This window comes from Sus scrofa, chromosome 18 (genome assembly GCF_054392235.1).
Source record: "Sus scrofa isolate SSC_HxYL_T2T_F1_AM1 chromosome 18, Sscrofa_HxYL_maternal_Yorkshire_Landrace_v2.0, whole genome shotgun sequence".
NCBI lineage: Eukaryota > Metazoa > Chordata > Mammalia > Artiodactyla > Suidae > Sus > Sus scrofa.
This window is the reverse complement of record NC_139400.1, coordinates 44,205,665-44,221,772: the sequence shown is the minus strand read 5'-3', so window position 1 is coordinate 44,221,772 and position 16,108 is coordinate 44,205,665. Positions and strand designations below refer to the sequence as shown.

Below are 16,108 nucleotides of genomic sequence, written 5' to 3'. Positions count from 1 at the left end.
GATTAGGAAGCAAGGATTACCCTAGGTGATATATTCAGACACGTTAGGAAATGGCGGAGATAAACCGTATGAAAATTCAGGGGTTAATTACTTGATATTTCCAGGATCTAGTTATTGGAATATTCCCTCCAAAATGAAAAATAAATGGCTACATTTTCACTTTTTTGCTATTAAAAAAGAGGTACACTGTCTCGTTTAGAGGTCATTTGGATTCTTGAGAGGAAGTGTACCACATTGGAATGTGCTATTCTCACCAATTTACAGAGTAACCCGTAAGGTTAACAGTTTTGAGTGGAAACCGGAGGAAGAGAGGGGTCTGCAGTTGGCCCAGGTTTTAATACAGGCCTCTCTATTGCTTGAGCCTATTATCACAGCACATCTAATGGTACTTGAGTCTAAGAAAAATGGGTATTACGTACAGCTCTGGAAATTTCCAGTAGGAGAGATGTAGTGCAGACACATAGGGATTGGGAGTAAAACCACTATTCCATGGTTCTTTTCCACAGAAAATCTTTTTTTTTTTTTTTTTTTTTTTGACAAGCAACTACCCTTTCTGCATTGTCCCTTCTTGCTCATACCATATCTTTGTCCTCCTGGGAAGTTCCAAAAATATGTTGCCTAGATCATTAGGCTGTTGTGGTGCAGAACAGGTGACTGTAGGGCAGACCTTAATGGTACACAGTGGAGTGCCACACACCCTCACAATATGCCCATCACAGGAAAGGGTGATGCCCGATATGGGAAGAGAGGGGGCAATGGGCTGAAGGCCCAGAGGAATTGAGTCATACTGGTGATAATGCCTAGGAATGCAAAATGCAATCACTTGTGAACAAGAGAATTAAAATAGTGGTATAACACTATGAAATTTGAAAGTGTGAATATGTTCAAAGATAAATCAAAACATATATCAATGAATTCACATCAGGGAAAATTTTACCAAATGTGATATTATGGGGAAATGAAGCTTTTCTCTTAGATGTGATCGTTTGTTAAATCATGTTTCAGATGTGATATAAAACATTTTTTTAGAAAAGATTACATAATTTTTTATTCAGTTATGTGGAATGTAAAGCTAATTCAAAATACAACTTAATTTTAACTTTTTGTCTTTTTTTTAGACAGTCTTCCACACCCACAGCATATGGAAGTTCCCAGGCTAGGGGTTGAATCAGAGCTGCAGCTGCAGGCCTGTGCCACAGCCACAGCAACTTGGGATCTGAGCCGTGTCTGCAACCTACACCACAGCTCATGGCAATGCCGGATCCTTAACCCACTGAGCAATGCCAGGGATTGAACCTTCATCCTCATGGATGCTAGTCAGATTCATTTCCCCTGAGCCACAACGGGAAGTCCACAACTGAATAATTTTAATAATCAGACAATACACATTAGCCTATATACAAACTTTTCCTGGAAAAGAAAGAGTTTATATAACTCAAAATGTAGACTAGACCTTCTTATTAATCTAACATAACTGAGACTATGAAATTAATATGGTAAATAATATCATAACCAGTGTACATTTATCAAGATTTGCTACATTAATACAGCAATTATGGTAAAATATACAGTGGAAGTACTAACATATTTAGAAATTTAACTATCATTATACAAACCTTTTCTCCTCTAATTTCTTGGAAATTATAAATAGCTCTGACATTTGTAACTGAATAGTTCTTTCAATAAAAAGCTATTATTTTTGTTAAGTTGCAAAAACGTACTTTGTGTGAATAATGCTCAGTAAAATATATCAGCAAATTGAAAAGTTTGGAATCTAAAATTAGGCTCAAGGCATTATCAAGAAGTGGACATTTTCATGTTAAGATTTTTGAAATGCATTTTGCTGAAACCTGAGTTAAGGAAAAGACTCGGAAGTTAAAAGATAGCAGAATAAACAATATACTTCAGGGAGGGATTAAAGATTTACCTCCCCAGAAGTATGTGTTGTCTATCAAAAGGAATGAGATCTGAGGCCACAGAGATATTCCAGGGGCTATAAACTGCAAGAGGCTTGCCTAATCCCACTCCCATGCCTCTAGATGTTTATTTACATCCTGGAGAGTATGAACCAAGGATATTTTGTTTACATATTAAAGATTACTCTCTCTCAGGAGAAGAGGCATAGTTGTCTTATATAAACTCTTAGCTTCATATTTTTAGGTTCCTCCCTTAGAGATCCAAGTACATTAAGGTGACCTTTATCTGACTTTTATCATATCACCCAAGATAGCGAAGGACTCAGGTAAAGAGAACCAATGTAGTTAATGCTAAAAGTAATAATTAATATGTCCCTGACTCAGAAACCTTTTGTCTGTTTCTGGAATAATGCAAGTAAATATCAATCTTAAAAACTTAATAGGTGTGACCTTCCTACTTCCTCTTCCAGACAGTCTCACATGATACACTATTAAACTGAGAAAGACCTTTGAAGTCAGGAAAACAAAGAAATAAAACAGATGGAAGGACTATTATAGATTATTATAGATGAGGCTACTGGTACATGGAATAGAGTAATCTGAAAGATAGGAAGTCTTTTAAAATTATCAGAGAGCTATACTGCCCAAAAAAAAAAGTCAAGAGTTTTGCCTTAAAAAGCCTGTAATTTTTCAACACTGAAAACAACCCTTGGCTCCACAATTCTCCATCATCAGATACTAGACTGACAAAGGTATGCAATTTTCAGAAAGAGCAAAACCTTAACACTCATTTCAAGTGTGTGCAAGAAAAATGGGGCAGGGAAAAAAACCAACAACTAATTATAAGTGGAGTCTGGAAGCCTCAGATTTAAGAGCAACTCCAGGAGCCTAATCACTGGCCTTCCCACACTCCTAAGGTAAAGGATTTTCATAGTATCTGCCCAGCAGAACTTTAGAACTGCTTTAGAGCAGTGATACTTGTTGTCTAGAAGTGAAGCAGAAACATTTATTGATCACTAAACATCTCTTCGTTTCTCTAGTACCTTTGCAGTTAAAAGAAGTTGTGTTCTGCCTAGCACATGGTGAGCAAAATGATGGGAGTCCCATGAACAGAAGCATTCTCTCTTCCCTGCTATAGTTATCTGAAAGCCAGTTGGTATTTCTACATGGTACAATCCACTTGGGTCCTACAACTTAGAAGGAAGCTAACCTTGAGAACTGTTGGACTCATTGCAGATTTTGCATGAGGGAGAAATAAGTACATGTGTTAAATTACTGAAATGTGGAGAGTTTTGTTACCACAGCATTACCTATCCCAGTAGTTCTCAGTCAGAGATGATTCTGCCCCACTGGAAACATCTGATCCTATGTGGAGGCATTTTTGGTGGTCACAGTTGGGAAGGAAGGCCTACTGGTATTTAGTGAGTAGAGGCTGAACATCTTCCAATGAACTGGACAACCTCCCACCACCCTCCATCTCCAACAAAGAATTATCTGACCCCAATGTTAAGAGTACCACCATTGAGAAACCTGGCCAAAGCTAACCTAAGCCCCACAACATTTAAATCGTCCCTAACATATTGTCAAATGAGAAATAGCAGACTTATTCTCATTACCTTTATGTCACATTTTAAGATTGTATAAATCTTCCCATATCCACTCATGCTTGTAGTCCATTCTTCCTATAGTTACCAGAGTGATCTTTTTTAAAAAAATGTAAAGCAAATTACATCACTTCCCTGCTCAAAACCTCAAGAGCTACACTCAAACTTACAATAAAAACTCTACTCTGCACCTTGGCCTGCTAGGCACCCGCTTTCCTACCCCTCCAGCATCACTGCTATCACCTTAGGCCCTGTGCTGTCCTTCTAACCTGCCAAGCATATTCCTGCCTTGGAGCTGGAGGACACTACATCTTACTGATGTTTTTATCTTCTGGACATTCGGTGGCTCCTCCATCGTTTGAGGGCCGCTCTATTGTCTCCTCTTCAGAGAGGCTTTCCCTGATCATCCTACCTACGCTAGATCCCACCTGTTCCTCACAGAAATAATTTTACCTGGAAATTTGCTATTTCTTTGTTTATAATTTCCCTCACCAAAATTAGTTCCACAAAGTAAAGGTTTAATATTTTCCCAACAACATTTCTGGGTCTAGAATCATGACTAGATCATAATAAGTATACAATGAATGCTTGTTGAATAAATGACTAAATGCCTGAATGTCAATGCATTGAAAGATACCAGGAACTATGTCAGAATGTTAGTATCAGTCACCCTTCAGTTGTACAACTTCAGTAGATTTTAATTTTCTTACAGTTTTCTGCTTTGCCTCATTTTCTACCTGTGTTAACCTTTATAAACAATTTTTTATTTTATTCTTCAAAGAAAAAGCACAAAATGAATGTACAACATGGAAATATGTTGTACATATTGAACAACAATTATGTTGCACATAATTAACATGAAAATACAAATGTGCAAAAGGGTTGAGTTTTGAAGGCAATTTCTTTTTTAAATAGAAGTGTGATTGATTTATAGTGTGTTTCTTCTATACAGCAAAGTGATTCTATTTTATATATATATGTATGCTTTTTCTAATATTCTTTTCCATTATGGTTTATCACAGGATATTGAATATTTTCCCCTATGCTATACAGTAGGACCTTGTTGTTTATCCATTCTATATATAATAGCTTACATCTGCTAACCCCAACCTCCCACTCCATCCTACCCCCCAATGCTCTCCCCCTGAACAACCACAAGTCTGTTTTCTATGTCCATGAATCTTTTTTTGTTTCATAGGTATGTTCATTTGTTTGAAGGTAATTTCTTTATTATATCCATGGCTGGAGAAATGATTTAACAAATCTACACTTTAGCCTATTATAGTCTCTTGGAATCAAATAGAATAGCCCCGATTATTCTAGTTTTATATTTTAATAAGAATTTTTAGTTTGGTTTCTATGAAGTCCATCAGAGGAAATATAGGAATAGGAGAAATTTCTCTTAACACCTCAAAGGATTTCAGTTCAAAGTACCAGGATCAAGTTAAAAGAAAGTCCCACAAATAACATGTATTTATAAAAGAATATGGCTCCGACCCCATCTCAGCCTTCAGAATAGTTCTTAGAAACTAAAAGCAGTCATGTGTTCATCACTAATGGGCTCTGAATAAACTACAAAAAGTGATAAAAGAAAATACGAATTTGTCCTAATGAGAAACTCTGGGTGCAAGCCACATTTGAGATAACTAAGAAATAATGGTCATTGAGTATTGAGAAAGGATTATCTTCACTAATGAATGAGACTATATTATGTTGTGATTAAAATGTCTATAGTATATTTTTGGAATAACAAGCATAAACAAACTAAGGAAGCTTTAAAATGGGTTTATGTAAGTCCAATCTGAGTGAATCTTGAAGAAAAATCAAATAGTAAATAACAAAGAACATGATTTCTTCAAATACTAGAATCAGAAATTTTCAGGGAGTGAAAACAAACAGTGAAATGAAAGCATTTTGTGTTTTCAGGTTATGAACAGTTTCAACAAAAACAATATCCTAAACAAATAATATAATACTGAAAAAAAATCCAGCTAATGTTCTTTAACTATCTCAGTTTCTGTGTTTGTTTCTTTTACTGTGACCAATAAGAGAGGAAAATACAAATACACAACTGGAAAGTATATAAAAATCTGAAGAACTAGGTACTAATGACAAAATTAATACAAACATTTGAATAATATCTGGGTAGCACAACTATTTGCTTTGCATCTTAAAGAATATGACTGACTAAAATACTGAGTCATTTAAAAAGTCCACATCTCCCTTAAAGTGATGAAATGCCTATTATGTTAACGGTCATTCAATCAAGACAGCACAAAAAATATTGAGATAATATATCCAAGTATCTGGAGAATGGGTAATGAAATCAAGAACAATAAGCCAGTAATATGACAGAGTTATACTTAATAGATTTTCTTTTACTTAATAGCATTACTCAGTTGAAGGATGTGACTATGAACAGAGTACAATACATATTTTATATTAAGGATTCATTAACGATTTTGACATGGTGTCCCCTGATATTTGACTTCCAAAATTAATACAAATTGGTTTGGTTATGAATGTAATCCTGTAGATAGGAAATAGATTTTTAGATTAAGTAAAAGTTAACTGCAAATTAATATTAATGGAGCCTACTGGATTAGGGTCCAGTCTGCTCACATCTCAGTGAACTTCTGCATTGGAAGCCATTGGGTTTAATGGCCAAGTATTTAATTGAATACTTACTAATGGGTAAAAAAATGAGCTTTAATTACATTTGCTGATTAAATTAAGTGAAAAAATGACAGAAGGTGTTGTGTTGGGCTTTAGCAGCAATGAAGTTCAAGGTGTGGGGGACAAATGATTTAGACAAGTATTGCTCAGGATTCCATCTCAGTGAGAGCCTATTTGGGCCTTTTGTTTATTTATGTGTTTTTCTCCTAAAGCAGTCACTTTCCTTGCTTGAGAAAAGAAGCAGCCACAAAAGTGTGGGCAGATCTGGAGATTTATAGCTGTTTTCAATTATATGTTTTGTGAATTCATTAAAATTAATTTAACCTGGAGATTGTTTGCCAGAATTTAGGTACTTAAGGTGAGTCAGAATGGATAACCATTAAAAAGTGTGAAAATGTAATTTGATAATTTATTCCTTCTACACATATTTATTGTGCTCCTAATCTGTGCCAACCATTGTTTTAAGAGATTAAAGTATTTGTGAACAAGAGAAATTAATCTTTGCCTACGCCCCCCCCTGTGAAATTTACATTGTAATAAAATTACTTCCTCTTGGATTTTTTTTCCTCCCTCAGTTATACAAAGTTTTACATGAAAGAGTAATAACTATCCTCGGTGGTAGTAGAGAGAGAGTGGCAGAAAGGAATTGGCATTTGTGCAACACCCACTGGTTTTCTGTCTTATAACTTGGCGGATAGATGAAAAGCACCTATAGTCGCTGGGGAATTACATGAGCAAAAAGGGCCGCAAGAGGGATGTGCCTTACCTGAGACTTGTTGAAATTTGTTAGACAGATGAGGGAACAGCATGTGAAAAGGAACTGGGGCAAAAGAAAGCATGACGTGTTTGGATGGTAGGAGATGAAGGTATGCAAAAGATCAGATCATAATGAGCCTTGTGTATCGTGCACATAGGTTTAGAATGATATCAGAGGAAAGAGGACTCATTGAAGGATTCAGATTGGCAGGGGGAAATATGATCAAATTTGTAAAAGGCTCAAGCTGGTAAAGAGGAAAATGAGTAAGTACGGGGACACGGATGTCTATTGCAGCAGCCCTGTGGACAGATGAAAAACCTATGCTGTCTAATATGGGAGCTTGTAGTCATATGTGCTATAAAAATATAAATTGAAATTAATTAAAATTAAATAAAATTAGGAGTTCCCCTTGTGGCTCAGCAGGTTATGAACCCGACTAGTATCCATGAGGATGCAGGTTTGATCCCTGGCCTCGCTTAGTGAATTACGGATCCAGCATTGCCATGAGCTGAGGTAAAGGTTGCAGACACAGCTTGGATCCAGTGTGGCTGCAGCTCTGATTCAACCCCTAGCCTGGGAACTTCCATGTGCTCAGGTGCAGCCCTAAAAAAAGCAAAAAAAAAAAAAAAAAAAAAAAAGTTAAATTAAAAATTCAGTTCCTTAATCAGAGTAGCCAGGCTTCAGATGTTGTATAGCACAGATGTGGAATATTTCCACCCTGCAGAAACATTCAGTGGCACCAGCATTCAGTGTGCAGTTTTACCTAACTGCACAGTAGTCACCTCTTCTGGAGAGGAAAGTGAGATTGGACTGAGGGGGAAGGTAAGCGTTTTAAGGGGAACTTTAGAGCTTATGCAATATATCTTTACATTTAATTGTTTTACAACAAGAATGCACTCACAACTTGTGAAAATTGGAAAGAAACAATCAAAGCCTAAATGTGATAGTTATTGAGGGGATAAAAAAAGAAGAAACAAACAGAGAGGTAGACTAAATCTCTCTTCAAGTTTTGTTACCTGTTTTTAATGTTGTGTACTTGACCTTGGCTAGAAAATCTAGAATTTAGAGTATCAGCTGGATTTGTTAAAATGCTTATTAGTATATAGTAGAGTATTTAATTTAACAACAAAAATTGATGCTGCATGATATTGAACATTATTTATTATTATTACTATTTCTAATATTATTTACTGGAAAAATTAGCACTTGATGGTATGAAATTATGCTATTCATGAATTATACATGAAGAAGATTCTGAGAGAAGACAGAGGAATGTCTCTCCCTAGTCACTACCTAGAGAGCAATCAGAAAAGCATCCTGGGGGTAGAATAGCCCTCTGCCAAATGCAGATGTGTGCTAGTTCAGTGGACTGCCAGTGACTTAATCCTTCTAGGCAGATGTGCCTAGAAGGCTCACAGTGTATTTGGGGGATGCCCAGAGAGCCCAACCAGAGTGGGGCACCATAGTCTTCTTGTTCTCCAGCCAGATTCCTAAGTTGCCAAGTCAAAGAAATCTTCCCAAGGAGCTACCCAGGAAGTTTCAGCACTTGGATCTTTCCTCACTTGCCTGGGGTGGTGAATGTAATGTTGCTTTAGACAAAATAATGCAAATCAAAGTTAAGGATGAAAACAAAATTCATGTACAGACTGGAAAAATCAGCCCCTTTTCAGAGCTGAATTATAAGATGGTGTCAAATAGTTCCAATTTGCTATACTTCCATTTAAATTGTAGAAATTATATTTTAAAGAAATTAATTTTTAAATCCCTGAAATGAAAATATGAGACAGACATTCACAGAAACAGATCTATATAAATTAGCCACTATTTATCAATAAACTGAAACAGTTTCTTTATCAATAAACTGGAAAGCTTAAACATTCCCTAGATGCCTGTCAGATGAAGAATTGCTTGGATTTAGATTGCTGCTGTCAGAGTTCTAATTTTTATTTTTGCAGCAAAAATAAGGCAGGCTAGGAATGCAATGTAGAGGTTATATATTACATAGTTGTCCTACCTGAAATCTTCTGTGGCATGTTTAGTTACTGTTATTTCAGAAGTGCTGAAAGTCTTTTCCACTCCCAAACTTGCAGGCAGCCTGGGCCTGCATTTAACTAACAGATGAGAGGGGTCTGCGCTTGGCTCATTGCAGAAACCTGGAACCAACAGAAACTCTCAGGGTGGGCACTGGGACCCTTTGTCACAGAGAGCAATGCCTGATGGGAACTGTCTCTTTACCTACTGACTTCCACTTCTTTCTAAGAGGTTTACAAAGTCTCTAGAGAATATGAAGAGGAACTGGACCAAGTATTTGACCTGGAGACTAAATTTTATTTGAAGGATTATAAAAGGATCCAGCTGACTTTTTTTTTCAAGTCTTTTGCCATTTTTATTAATGTTCTGATAATGGTTGATTTCTTATTTTTTTTATTATTTTCTGCTGTACAGCATGGGGACCAGGTTACACATACATGTATACATACTTTTTCCTCCCATTGTTGTTTTGTGATGTGAGTATCTAGACATAGTTCTCAATGCTACACAGCAGGATCTCATTGTAAATCCATTCCAAGAGCAATAGAATGCATCTGTTAACCCCAAGCTCCTGATCCCTCTCTCTCCCCCCAGGCAGCCGCAAGTCTATTCCTCAAGTCTACAAATACTATATGATATCAGTTATAACTGCAATCTAATAAACAGCACAAATGAACGTTTCCACAGAAAAGAAAACCAGATGACTTTAAATGAAGTTTCTGGATGGAGTAGGGGAAGCAGTGGCTGGTGCTTGGACACATAGCTGTGTCTCAAATGGCCAACAAGCTCCAATGGAAGAGGCTTAATCTTTAAAAAAAAAATAGAAAACCTTGGAAGTCAACCCAGGAAAAATATTTGATTCTTGGAGGTTCACAGAGGTGAAGAAAGTGAAGGGACAGAAGAAGCAAGAACCTCTGGGGGAAAGAGACCAGAACATGAGATTGAGAAAATGATTCTGTGTGAATAGGCATGTGCAGTGAACCTGGGCTATTTTTCAGCTCTTTCCTGGTACCTTCTAGACCTGCTTCTCATCCTGGAATATAGAAAATTCCCATAGCATACTTTGGATGCTCTAAATATAATATTGGTTACTTTTTTGTATTCAAGTGGTTTTCATCTTCTGAAGTGGCAAAAACTAAAATATTAGATGCTGCCAGGTCTGACTATATTTAAACTTTTTGTATAATTTCCCTTCTGTTCAGCTTTACTGACATTAGTACTGTAGAAGTTTAAAGCATACAGCGTAATAATTTAACTGATGGGTATCGGGTATGATTTCCACAATAAGGTTAGTTAACATCAGTCATCTCATATAGATACAAGAAAAAAAAGAATAAAATGTTTTTTCCTTATATTGAAAAAAAAGGTGCCGAAGTCATTTGTATCTTAATATACCTACATGCTATATTATATATAATATGCAATTATATAGTAGAAATAATATGTACATAGTTTATGTTCTCTGAAGTATATTTTATTATATATTAATAATAATTATATAATTATTGTTTATAATACATCTGTGATACTATGTATTTTATCCACTACATACCTAATTTTTCCCAAAAAACTGAAAGTCATATATTGTCCTGGCACATCATAGCCTTTAGGGCTTATTTAATAATTCTGTGAAAGCAAATATTACTACTAAACTATTTTTATTACTATAGAAAAGCAAAGAAAATATTGCATTCAAAAGTGAGTACCCCTCTTGTGATATGAAGAATAGAATCCAGTTCAGTTCATCTTTTGTTTGAGATTAAACCTTTATAGAAAAGAACCCATTAAAAGTAAAATTGAAGATCAATGATGTTCTTTTTGTTCAAACAATATAATTGTTTTTTCCAATTATCTCAAATTGTGGGTCCTCTGCTGACTTCTCCAAATAGTAAACCAGCCCATTTTCATTCTCTCAAGGTCAATTGGTGTTTCTGCACCTTCAGGGCCCATATTTCATATCCCAAGCCTGCTACCATCAAAGTCACACACCGCAGGCCACCTGTATAACAGTGGTTTCCAGCAGTATTAGTCGGCTTTTTGGTTAGTTCTATCTAGATAGCTGGGCAGTGGCTCATACTTCCCCTGCAGCTCTGTCAGAAAGAACTGAGGTTTGAAGAATTCTGGAAGCCTGTGTCTTATGTTCATTATAATTTACTGTGAATTTAAAGGAATTTCACATAAAAGACAAAAATATATTCTTCACAATATAAGATATGAAAAAATGTGTGTGGAGATAGATATGGCACATGCATATATGTATTTGGTTCAATTCCACAAATATACATTGGTCACCTCCTGTGTGTGAGCACCAGGTTCATATGTGTTTATAAACTGACCCATGGTTTTCAGGAGCTTAAAGTCTAATTAGCAGATCAGCAATTGTGGGTTAAAAGGAGGCATGATATAATATTATTGTGTTTTTAAAATGGAGCATAACCTAAGCATAACTGAAAAAAAGACATGGTGTAATTTGTTGAAATAATGGATAGTTTTTCCTGCATAAAACTTCCTATCATTTGTTGAAATGTTTATCTAACTGATAATATCCTGGTTTCTCCCAATTCGTTCATAGGCATGAATAGCTTTTCTTTTTTTATGTACAAACCAAAGATTTAAAAGGTTGTGCTGCTCATTAATTTTGCTTTTATCTAGACCCCTCACTTGTTGTGATATCTGTCACTTTAGTAGTGAAGAAATTCATTAAAAATTTAATTGACTATTTTTCTCTTAGTTTTACCAAGGCAAGAATCTCTCCTTAACTGGAATGGGTACTTTTTATATTCTGTATTTTCCAAGTTATTTATCGATAAGAATAAGAAAACCAAGAAAAATGTGAGATAAAATCTGCTTTATATGCTATAAAGTAGATTAATAAAAATAGATGCTGAAAACTAAAAATTTAAGATTTAAAATTATATAACACCATACCATTTATTTGGTCATGAGAAATTTAATTACTAAGCAATATTGAGTGCAACTTCACCCATTCTCCTTTCACTCTCTGTAAACCAGCTTCCCTTGGCTTGCTCATACTAAAAAACAATGCATTGTTTCTTGTTCACCTTCCCCATACCTTACTGAAGCATTGCGCAAGAGTCTGCCAGTTGAACTTCTAGAGGGTGACACATTTCTTCCCCACTCACAAGCATTCTTCACACTCCTGATCTTATCCTCAGTTCATCCTTTGCATTTGTCTTCCAGTCTTCAATAGCAAAACCTTCCCCCAAAGACGCTACTTGAGTCACATCTGTTTCCCAGAACACCCTAGTCAGTAGCGATTTCCATTCCCCTCTGTCATTATGTTAAGTCTCAATCACATGCTCTGTGGTCCCACCCAGTCATGTAGTGACTCTTTTATTTTCAGCAGAAAAAGCCTTTCCTGATTCCATGTCTATACCAACTTTCACAGTTCTAACATGCCAGAAGGATGTCTCCATTTAACGTCGTGAGGTACAGTCACAAATCTGTCATGCTTCCTCTGCTTTGATAAGCCTGTCTTCCTAACTACAATTTTGTGTGCCAATACCCAGAGGATCTAAATATTTCCAAGCTAAAAAGGACCTTAGAGATTACTGGGCAGGTCCAGGTATCCTTTTTTTTTTTTTTTTTTTTTTTTTTTTTTTTCTTTTTTCCACGTTAGGCTTATTAACCAATTTTCTCAGGGGTCACGCAGGTCACGACAGAAGGGATTCCACAGTCTTCATTCCAAGAGAGATGCACATCAAAATAGATTCTGGTGGTGCCTTTCTTGTGAACACTAACTCTGCTCTTTTCCCACCCTTCCTCTCCATAGTTACTTCACCCTTCTCCAGCCCCTCGCGTCACAGAGTGTTTTTCCTTCTGTTCATGTCCTCTGTTATCTATTCCAGATTTGGAGTCACTCAGTTCTTGGTAGTATTTATTTCCTTTAAATACCTATAGACTTTTGTCTATATTTCTCCTGTTGAATTTATCATAATCTACCATACATCAGAGGTATTTATATTCTTGTATATCTTGCTCTGAGAAAGTAAGTTACTTGAAAGAGAACTCACCATGTCTTAAAGATTTTTGTAGCCCTGTGGTTCTTAATAAATCAGTGTTCAGCTGAATACAGTTCCACCTATCATAGGATATAGCTGGATGAGAAGCAAATTGGTTATCACTCAACATTTAATCTATCTGAAATGCCATGGTTTAAAATAGTTTTTTGAGTTCAATATTTCTTATTTTCTGTTATTTACAGGACCACAATAATAAACTATAACAGATAGGAATTGAACTTCTTCAGTCACATTCACTTCCATCAAGTTGTAGATCATATACTCCCAGAAATAAAGCATCTCTTATTTTCCTTACTTTAAACCACCTATAATAGCCACATTCAGAAAAGTCTCTGTGTAGATCTCTATGTTAATAGTAGTACAAATACTGGAACGGGAAGCCACTGTTTGGGCTTATTTGGGAAATATTTGGGCTCAAAAATATCAGAATTCTGAATTACAATATAAAAGTTTTACTTTGTGCTTTTTCTCACTGGCAGAAAAAATTTTCAATGACCCTAATTTTGCGATTTTTCACTGTGTTTTTTTAATATTATGTGTTCACCAAAAATTCACTAAAAGTGACCACAATTTTAGGATATGCATAGCAGAATTTAGCATAGAATTGATTCTCAGTGAAAGCGACATGAATGAATTGACTAACTTACACTAGCCTGTCCCTGAACTTATTTTTTTTTTTTGCTATTATCTTTGATACTTATTTCCCCTATGAGAAGGGAAATTTAGAAATATTCCACTTATTTTGTAGGAGGTGAAAGTAATGTAAATAATTTTCATTAAGCACAAAAGCTTTTCTTTTAGAATACTGGACATCTGAAATTCTATCTTTACAACATTCCTGGACAATCATTTCAACAGCTGGGTTTCCCACTGTGCTTAACAGTCTGTGAACACAGCAGCAGCTTCAGGATACATGCTTCCACTTGTATATGTCACTCATGTTATGTCACAGCCCCATCATCTCAGTTAAGTATGGGTGACCCTTGTAAGAAAGAAAATGTTCCGTAATTCTCATAAACCAAACCACTATTTATATTCAGAGCCATATTTTATGGAAAAAAAAATCCTGAGAGGCATTGAATTGTCAATAGCTCACAAATCTCAGCTGATGAAGAGAAAATATGAAATATGTGCAGACTGGTCTTTGATGACCTACGGCTGTATGACAAGCTTATTAGCATAGATAAATGTATTTCAGCATCTGATTGGTATCTGATCATACTCTCATTGCTATATGTGGCTCCATCTATATTTACAATTGCTTTTGTGTCTGATTCTGTACGTGGTGCTCATTACTAACTTTGTGCAAAGTAAAATTAAGTTGGTGTTACTTGAAGTAGAAAAGCCCCATAAATACTCTCTAATGACACACAATTTAGATACTTAAAAGCCTAATTATACTTATCCTCATAACTAGCAACTTTCTTTGCAAATGACATTCCATGAAAGAGCAAAAGAAACTCAGAGTACATAGTCTATGCCATTCTCTATCTTGCCATCTCCATTGCATTCTAATTCTGTCTTTACAAGTATGTAGGTATTAATTTCAAAGAGTATCTATTGGTATACACATTAAGTGCAAGGCATTGTACCCTATACTGAAACATTTAAAAGTACCTTGACACTATATATTTAGATCATTTACTAAGACAAAGCCCTTCTTTAAGTTAAACTTCTTTTATAACAGAAACCCATCCAAATGTTGTTAAGGAGAAGTTATTGAACCAAGAGTATTAGACTTTTATTACACTGATGAATCTGGCATATATAGAAAGAGTGATAAAGATAGAAAATACCCAGTGTGAAATGGTGCATGAAAAATACTCTTCTTTGGGTGTTGTAATGTCTTTCTTCAAACATAATTTTTACTACACTACCACTCTTGACACACACACACAGCCATAGAACTGACAAGAATTCCACCAGGTAGTCAGCAGATTTCAGTAATTCAAGGCTTAGAGGAGGCTAAATGGTAATTCATCCTAAACATCTCCCATAAGGGTTAATTATGGACAATAATACCTGCATCCAGAAGAGTCTGTGGAGATGCAAGGATGAGTTTGATTATGTCTAGAATAACTCTTTGAATTGCCTAGTGAATAAAGCTGTAATAACTTGCAGCAATATTGTTTTATCTGTTGCCATGAAATTGTTAACTTGTGTTTATATAATGTCTTTCTTAGATTAATTGGAAATGCTCCATTTGAAATCAGAACAGTTTCTAGAGAATGCTGCTAAAATGTTTAACCCATTAAAAATAATTCAAAGCCAGTTAACTGGCCAATGAAAATATTTAATCGTTTAGGAAGTCTCTTCTCAACACTTACTTTGGGCCACCATGCATGTCTGTATTTGGCTTTGGAATTAAACTTCCATGTAGTATATTCTATGTTAGGAAACACCAGCAGAAATGAATAGACTCTCTATGATGCAAAGTATTATTATAATGATTGAAATGATCAATCAGCTCTTTTCCAGTTTGTGCTTGGGAACAACTTGCTAGAGATCAGCCTCAAAAGGAAACAATAACTTTATATTTTAATTATGTACTTTATAATATTTAATAATTGGTAAACAATGTGTATATAATTTTGTTGGCTCCTCAGGAAAAAAAAAAATGAAGCCTCCTAACAAAATTATAGTAATAATAGCAGCTAGTAATTGCAATGTACAAAGCATATGTCAGGCATGCATATTTTTAAGGCAGCTGTAGTGCACACTAGCATGACACCCATACCCCCTTGCTTCAGGAACAAGGCGTTCATTTACCAGCCGCCAGAGCATTCATTAACCAGCTACTTTCGAGCTACTTCCTAGGAATTTCCTTTGGCCAAAGAGAGCTCTCTTCCTTAAAATTGCAAACCTTTATTTATTTATTTTTTTCAGGGTAGCCTGCACCAAAATATTGTTGATGAGACCTGAGTTACTTATCTCACTTCAAGACTTAGAAGGGATATTCTATTTCAGAGCCAAACCCACAAGATTGGCTGAGGCCTTTGTGGCAAATATATGGAAGTTTGACTTCTGCTTCCCTCACTTCTCCATAGATGCCATGCCTGAGAGCACCTCTCCCCACCCAAT

General features: G+C 35.7%; 1 long non-coding RNA gene across 1 annotated transcript in view; it reads left to right on the top strand.

Annotated features, from left to right (window-relative positions):
• The window catches only part of LOC102167929 (uncharacterized), an 87,559-nt gene that overhangs the window by 386 nt on the left and 71,065 nt on the right, over positions 1-16,108 (top strand). The gene's annotated exons all lie outside the window — the stretch shown is intronic.